We start from the raw sequence: 8,525 nt of genomic DNA on the forward strand, positions 1-8,525 counted from the left end.
GGGTTAGGTCAGACCAATCAGTAGACCCTTGAATGTTAATGTGTGTAAATGCATCTGTGATTCATCTGGGGATCTTGCTAAAATGCCATTGTGGACTCAGTCAGCCCTGGGTGCAGCCTTAGAGTCTGCATTTCTTACAAAGCTCAGATCACTCTTTGAGTACCAATGACTTAAATGGACCCCACCTCTAGAGACCCCATTTCCATGAGGTAAGACAGAACTCTGTCTTCTGGTATCCTTTCCTACCTTGGAAGATAATACTGATCTAGGCTGAGCTCAGAACACCCTTCAAGACACCCAGCTTCTACACTTGGAATTGTCTTTTTCTTACATAAATAGAGAGGAGAACATGACCCTGCCATATGGGGGTAGAGAGTTGAATCAAGTGCATATTCTGCTACTGAAAGGAAATTTTGCCTCTCACCAGTGAGCAGACTTTCTCAGAAGGAGGATTACAGGACTTCCTCCATTTTTCTGCTTTAGGCTTTGGGATAGTAGCCGCCAAGGATGCCACTCAACACACCATTCCTTGAAATTTCTCCTACATGTGCTTTGGTTCCAGTCATCTAATCTTCAATTTATTCCAGTGAAGCCAGAGGGAAGGCCCCAGGGCCGAGGATTCCCTGTAGAATCTCATCTCAGGACTCCCAGAGGCATGCACTATGGCTGATTTTGTCTCTGGACTGAGATTAGGGTTTTAGGCTCATAATGTGCAAATGCTTAAAGGGATTATGCCTAGATTTTTGACACAATCCTGACTTCTGTTCATTTACCAGTGGGCACTGTTTCAGAATTAACCTGGCTTCAGTGAAATGACCAGGTACTATCTGTTTCTATTTCGTGAGAAACTGAGCTCTCTCTGTGAACTCAGGCACCTCTGGGGTGGGCGGTGTGGGGTGGGGTGTGCTTCCCAGGGCTTCTTCCCCCACTGCCTTGGTGGACATCTGCTTCTGGGGCTCTTAGGGGACAAGTGTTTCCTGGGTGTGAAAGAAGAAAGGATGGAAGCAGCTGTTGATAATCAATTTCAGCAGGCATCTATTCTCCTGGACACTGAGACCCCTGCATTAGGACCTCCATGCAGAAATGACTGCCCCTTTCCCATTGTAGCTCGCCAAGCCCCAGATGAGCAGGGGAAGGGAAGGAGCCTGGATTGAATTCTCTGCTGCATTGTGCCCCCTTGTGCTCACTGTGCTGCTTTGAATCAGCACCACTTAACCACACACCAACCTCTGAAGCAGACAAGGAGGGATGAAGTTCTCCATAAGTGTGCACCTGCCACTGCTGATGTAGGAAGTGAAAGTAACATACACGAACTCCGTCCCACGCGATACAGACTCCCTGGCCAAAAAAATCCCCTCATAAAATGCCACCAAGACTCCCACTCAGCCCACACCCTTCCACAGGCACAGTAGCTGGGCACCTGGCATGTGGGGCATCACATCTCACTCCTCATGTGCCACCTTGCTCAGCACGGGAGCAGGGACGTGAAACTCTGACACCCAACCCATAGCCCTCCTGTTTACCCACTTTATTTAATTCTTGCAGCATCTCTTGGAAGTGGTGGTAAGGTTACACAGCCCACATTATGGGTTGAATTGTGTCCCCCTCCCAATTCATATGTTGAAGTTCTAACCCAAGTTCCTCAAGATGTGGTCTTATTTAGAAATAAAGTCATTGTGGATGTGATTAGTTAAGATGACATTAGTAGGATGACCCTCAATTGAATATGCCTAGTGTCCTTATAAAAAGGAGAAATTTGGACATAGCCATGGACATCCGGGAAATGCTATGCGAAGATGACAGCAGAGGTCACAGAGGTCACAGTGATGCTTCTATAAGCCCAGGAACACTAGAGGTGCCCAGCTAACCACGAGAAGCCAGGGAGAGTCACAGACCCTTAGAAGGAACCAACCCTGCTGGCATCTTGATCTTGGACTTCTAGCCTCCAGAACTGTGAGATGACAAATTTCTGTTAAGTGTCCCAGTTTGTGATGCTTTGTTATGGCAACCCTAGCCAACGAATGCAGCCCCTACGCAACAGCATGGGGACACAAAATAGCGTTCTGGATCCTTGTCTGTATGACTAGAAGCTTGTTGTACAATGGGATCTGTGAGTGTGAGGGCCATGGCACTACTGACAGTTTCAAAGCCAGTCAGGAAGCATCTTTCTCCTCCTGTCCCCCACGTCAGACCCACTCAACAACACCAACTCATCAACAGCCAATCCTCTCCACACCAGATCACCCTCAGCAGGACTCTGCGACCTATTCCCAAGCTGAGTTCTGCTCGGGTTACTATTGCTGCATAGCAAACCATCCAAAAGCCAGCTGCTTAAGGCAACATACATTCCACTGTATCTCACGGATTCTGTAGTTCAGGTGTTCAGGCAGAGCTCACCTGGGTGATTCTTTGGGTCCCCCTGACATGTTTCAAGGTCCATTATTGGTTCTAAGCTGGGAGAAGGGCTGGCTTGTAGGAACCAGGGCCACCTTACTCACGTGCCTGGTGCCTCGGTGGGAGTGACCCCAAAGAGGGCCTTAACTGGAATTGATGACCGAAGTCCTCTCACATAGCACCTGCAGCATCGTGGCTACAGGTTATATGGCCTTCTTGCATGGGCCCTGGCAGTCCCCATAATAAGTGTCCCAAGAGAGCCAAATAAACACCACATGGCTTTTCATGACCTAACATTAAAAGTCGCAAGTGTCATTTCCTTCACAATCTATTGGCCAAACCTGTCACAGAGCCTTATCCAGACTCTAGGAGACGTTTCAAAGACCTTACGCCTTAACCAGAAAATCAAATAATGAGTTTCCATCAAACAGCAACGACAGCAATAAAACTCCACCTTCCCATCTCTTCAGTGGCAAAGAAAATAAGAAAAATCTCTATTTAATAAGAAAAATCTCTATTTTTTTCCAATTTCTACTTTTGTGTTTCCAAGGCTCAGACAGAGAGGATGTGTATGAGGAGCACTCATAGATGCCTATTTGCTTGTTTTATGGCTGAAGCTGTATTCATGGAGATCAAAGTCTGGACCCACGTGGAGTGCCCGGCTCCAGGCCAGGAAGCTCTCAGGAAACCCTGATGGAGACTAGAAAGGGTTAAAGTACCCTTCACAAGTCAGCAGGCTCCCAGATATTTCTTGTCTTAACCCATCATCATCATGCTCCAGGAATTAGTTAGCAGCCTCCTAAACACGCTCTCATTCACTAGCTCTTAGAGGCAGCCATGGATGAAGCCTTCACCTAGTCTGTGTACTGTCTGCAGGAGGCTCAATGACAGGCTAGTCATCTGGAAGAGCCAAGCTCTGGGGAGGAGTAGATGTCACACCACCAGCCTGTGTCCATCAGAGCATGCTCTTGTGAAAGTATGGGCTCTGTAAACAAAATTCTTGGGAAAAGGGGACTTTTGTTCTGGTCTCCACCTCTAGCATGCTCAGCCTTGGTTGTGGTCCCCAGGCTGTGGGGCTCTCCTGGAAAGGTGACACCACCCGAAGAAGCCTAAAGCTAACGAGGCATTAGATTCAAACATTACAATGTAATGCAAGGCACAATAAAAACACCGTGTGCAATTGTTATTTAACCCCAATGTTATAGTCTTGTGTATGTGTGTGTGTGTGCACATGTAATTGTGAATGACAGAGAAGGGGGGTTCAGTCTTAAATTACCATCTAAGAAGTAAGTTCCTTGGAGATAGAAACTATGTAATATTCACTTTTTCAATTAAATTTTTGGGGTGACATTAGTTAATAGGATTGTACAGATTTCTATGATACATGATCTATATGTTGTATTTTGTGCCCACCACCCAAAGTAAAATCATTCTCCATTACAATATATTTGGCCCCCTTTTCCCTTTGCTACACCCCACCCTTTTCCCTCTTATAACCACCACACTGTTGTCTGTGTCTATGAGTTTCATATCCTCACATATGAGTGAAATCACATGATTCTTAGCATTTCCTGTCTGACTTCTTTTGCTTAGCATAATATTCTCAAGGTCCATCCATGTTGTCGCAGATGGCAGTATTTCATCTTTTTTTATGGCTGAGTAGTTAGTGTTCCATAGTATTTATGTACTATGTGATATAATATTTGCCTTTGCAAGAATTCAGTTAAGGTGTTTAGCACATAGTAGGTATTCACCAAATGTTTTGTAGGATGCTGAATGGGAGAAAAGGGGGTAAATCAAGCCCCGTGTATTATTTTTCATTGCTTTCCAGATTCTCAGCTGGAGACCTTGAACTACACCAACACTGACCTGGAGTAAGTGGGTTGGTGGCTAGGCTAGCTGGGTTAGCTTAGGACATAAATGTTAGGGAGAAGAAGGCAAATCAGACTGATTGCTCATTTCAAGCATGAAGAAAGACTATCAGATGCTCAGGTTCATGGGCTATTTGAAGTGAGGCAGGGATAGACTGTCCATTTGGGGTTTCACGTAAGAAAAGTGCTGGTCCCCGAGCATATGCAGAACTCATCACCTACATTTCCCACACGGGCCTGCATTCCAGCTGCTCATAAGGTGTTTCCTCTTCACTGACCTCACAGCAACCTGGCACTGAGCTTCCAGCTCCAACACTCTGCTGATGACATTCTCTAAATTGGATTGATGAACTCCAGAATTCGTTCAATTTTCCTAGTCTTGAGTTTTCTAGACTCAATCATTCATTATATAAATCATAGCTGCTCGTTATGACTTCAGAAGTCCATCCTTCCCGGTGGTTCCTGTTGCTCTGATGAAGGCCTTGGAGGCTTGTAGTCAGACAAGTAGCATCAGGATGTCACCATTTTAGAAAGTTGAATGTCAAGGTGGTGGCCAAGCTGGATGGGGCAGTAGTGGGAGGATAGGAAAGATAGTCAGGAGGCCTTGGTAATAATTCAGTTAGGGCATAACAAAAGCTGATACCAACTGGACCCCAACATTTTGAAGGACAATAGACAGTTTTGAAGAAGAATCAAAAATATTTGTTGACTGACTAGATAAAGAAAACAAAATCTGAAATAGTTTCAAAGGTTTTGAGCAGCATGATTGTGAGATTACAGCTGACAGAAACTGACAAGTCTGAAAGGGGATTTGGTTTGGGGGGAGAGATAAGGGTTTGTTTTAGACATGCTAAGTGGGACGTGTTGCAGAGGAGAACTGTTCCGTTGTGGAGCATGGTTTAGTGGTACATCTGAAACCTGAGTTTCTCTCCCCTCCTTCTCTGCCCAGGAGGATCCCCGAGATAGTCAAAGTTATAAGCAAGCCCTGTTATTTGGGGTAAGGGCTTCAGGGAGGAGCAAGCGGTTAGTGCTCTCTCTTCTGCTTGTGGGCGCCATTTCCCCTTTGAATAATTTCTGTAGGACTCTCCCTTGTGCAGCTGGTGTGGTAAGGCGTGTGTGGGAACTCTTCCTGCTATGGAGGCAGTCCATTCTGTCTTTGAACCCAGCCCCCTGTACACACATGCCTTACATACCCAGAGAGGAACCAGGGAAGAGCCTTCCAGAAATAAGGGGTGGCTCATTCTGACTTTTTCCCCTTTCCAGGCCTTAAACTTGATGGAAAAAAAGTAGTCTTTGTATTTTACATATGGTCTGGAGGTAGGTACCAGTTAGATGTCTGAGTCCAAACTACAAACTGAAAATCATGTTCCTTTGCCTGGGTATGTAGCAGGCGGAGCTAGTCCACAACAGGGTAAGAGATGATAGTCAAGGACTTGACCCTTGACTTATTTTAATGACACATGTATAGCATATATACAGATACAAGTCTTAAGTGTTCCCCTCAAAGAAATTTTAAAGTGAACATACCTGGAGCAAGTGTGGCCACATTTGACCCTCAAGTATCTGCAGGGTCAAGTTTAGGAGTGGAATTTCTAGCTTTTATTTCCACTTTCATATCTTTTCTTTCACAGATTTCATCAATAATTATTTATCAGATGATCTTCTAAAGATGAGTAACTTGCAATTTTCAATTCCCACCTCTCTGTTCTCTTAAGCACCAGCAAAATCATACATGTGTCATTTATTTTAATTGATCATCATTTATACATTTTCAGGTAATAGTTATTGTAATTTCTTCAGGAACATGTGAAAATACAGACATGAAAAGAAAGTTTTAAGAAATTGAACTCAGTTGGTTGAAACTTTGACTTTTTCATTCCATAAGTCCAATGGATTGCAAGGGGATGAAGCCAAGAGCTATGTCTTCTGCCCATTTGCATCTCAGCACCTAGGGCAATGTCTGAGCTCATTAATAAGTCATCATGACACAGGGTGTGTTGTAACTTTGGTTGGCTTAGTGGGTTATGGTCTGCCTGCGTCACTGTCATGCCAGGCTACCATAGAGTGGGACTGCTCTTTGGTCATTAGAATGGCTGCATTAATCCTCTGGAAACTCCAGAGGTGACTTTGATACATCTATAAACTCGCTGCTTATTGGCCTCTTCCTAAGTAGCTCTTTTTGTTGTATAAATTTGTCTTACATTCTACAGATAATTTAAATCTCATTAAATTTAGATAGAAATTGTTATATCTTTAATTGAAAATCCCTAGCTCATTTTAGGACTCAGAATTGTCACCAATAAGACAGAATGTATCATTTTCATTACATAACAGGTAGATATTAATATCAAAATTCTAGAACTGTAGCTTAGAGGAATTTTAAGAGAAATCACTGTAGTTTGATATACATAATGTACATATATATATATATAGTACGTATCTATGCATATCATTTGTGTGGAAATTACTTTGTCTATTGCAAGTACGTGCCATAGGTATTTAGTTTGTGCTACTTTTACACTTTTTACTCTTGGGAGAGTTAATTACAAACAATTTAATTAAGATCTCTGACTCATTAATGTTCTAGTAGCTTAGCAAGTTTGGGTTAGCTCAGCAGGTTGCAGAGGTTTAATTTTATCAGTTATCTTCCCATTAACTCATACACCATCAGTACTGTGCTTGTTTTTTATCCTTTACTGCCTGGGGTACCAACAGAATTTAAAATATCATTAAAACTAAGATTCAGGAAAGATTCCGTTACTTGCCACCTGTCCTGATGAAGCTTGGATTTCCATTTTGAGTCTTTAGAGTACAAGGTCAAGGCTGTCCCAATAACGTTCTCTTCCATAAGACCAAATAAACAGAAAACATTTTATTTTTATTAGAATAATAACATATGGTTTTCACTAGCTTTGTGAGACATATAGAATTTCAAAGACAAAAAACCTGTTCTATAATTCATTAGAAGGTCAAACACTAAAGATAGACTTTTTGGCTGAAAGAATATCACAAGGAATAAACATAATATGCTGAAAACACAAATAAGAAAACTTTTTCTATTTATTCTTTCTGAGGATGTTATATATATAGATACAATTTATATCTTGATCTCAGCTCTCACTAATACAGACTGCTCAGGATGGAATAGATAACCTATGAAATCCAGAATTGTTAAAAGTCAATGCTGTTTTCTTTTTGGATTTTTTAAAAAATTGACCAACTTTTTTTTTTCAGGTATAATTGGCTTAGTCAGCAAGGAACAATTAGCTTTCTGATTTAAATAGTAAATAAGGAACAGTTAATGTTGTTACAAGCTGCTTTTTTCAAAACTCTGGCCATGAATCTTATACATTATTTTTAACCATGATGCTTGCTAATAATTATTGGGCTTGACTTTCTTTTCTGTTCATGGGAAAGCTAGAGGTTGGGTACCAGCCTTGTCATGCTGCATTGGCTTAAGTGAAAATGATTAAATAGAGGAAAGACATTTTGGATCTAGTTCCTTGTTTGCGATTCTATAAGACTTGAAATAACCCAAGGGCATTTGTTTTGAACTGTATAAATTCCAATATTTTGCAATTGTATCCAGAAATGATTATATATTCATAGGGAATGTGATAAGTTTAAAACACCCTTGTAAAATTGATTTAAAAAATAGAAATAATATTTCTTTAACAATTTAAAGATTCACAAGTTAAGATTAATTAAATTCAAATTAGCAAAAATACTTATTGTAAGTTTATAAAGAAATCAGAAAGGAACAACGAAGAAGGGGCCTGTAGGCCTCGAAGATAATATGACCAGGGAGCGTTGGGAGATTGAGCAAATCAAAAAAATATAACTTTTAGTTACTTTGAATTTCAGATAAATGAATAATTTTTTAGGATAGTTCTCTCCAATGCAATATTTGGGACATCTTTATCCTGGAAAAGCATTTATTGTTTGTCAGAACATGGAGGCATCTGGAATGCCCACCTTGACTTTTGATGTATGCAAATAAGCCATATGCAAATCAACCTTATCCTAGCCCCTCCCATAGGAAATGACAATGGACTTCCCTCATTCCCAGAGGAAATGTTGAGGGACCTAGCCCAACATGTTGACTGGCCTGGTGGGGGAAAAGCAGGAAGATGTAAACTACCTACTGGTTGTGTAGATGGGCAGGCCCACCCTAACCAGAATGTGTGTTTGGCAAAGTATGGAGATGGTGCCTGCTGAGGGTGACCTGGAGTCTCCGTTCCCCATTTCCCCTCCCCACTT

The sequence above is a fragment of the Furipterus horrens genome, unplaced genomic scaffold (genome assembly GCF_987537825.1).
Source record: "Furipterus horrens unplaced genomic scaffold, mFurHor1.1.pri manual_scaffold_8, whole genome shotgun sequence".
Lineage (NCBI taxonomy): Eukaryota > Metazoa > Chordata > Mammalia > Chiroptera > Furipteridae > Furipterus > Furipterus horrens.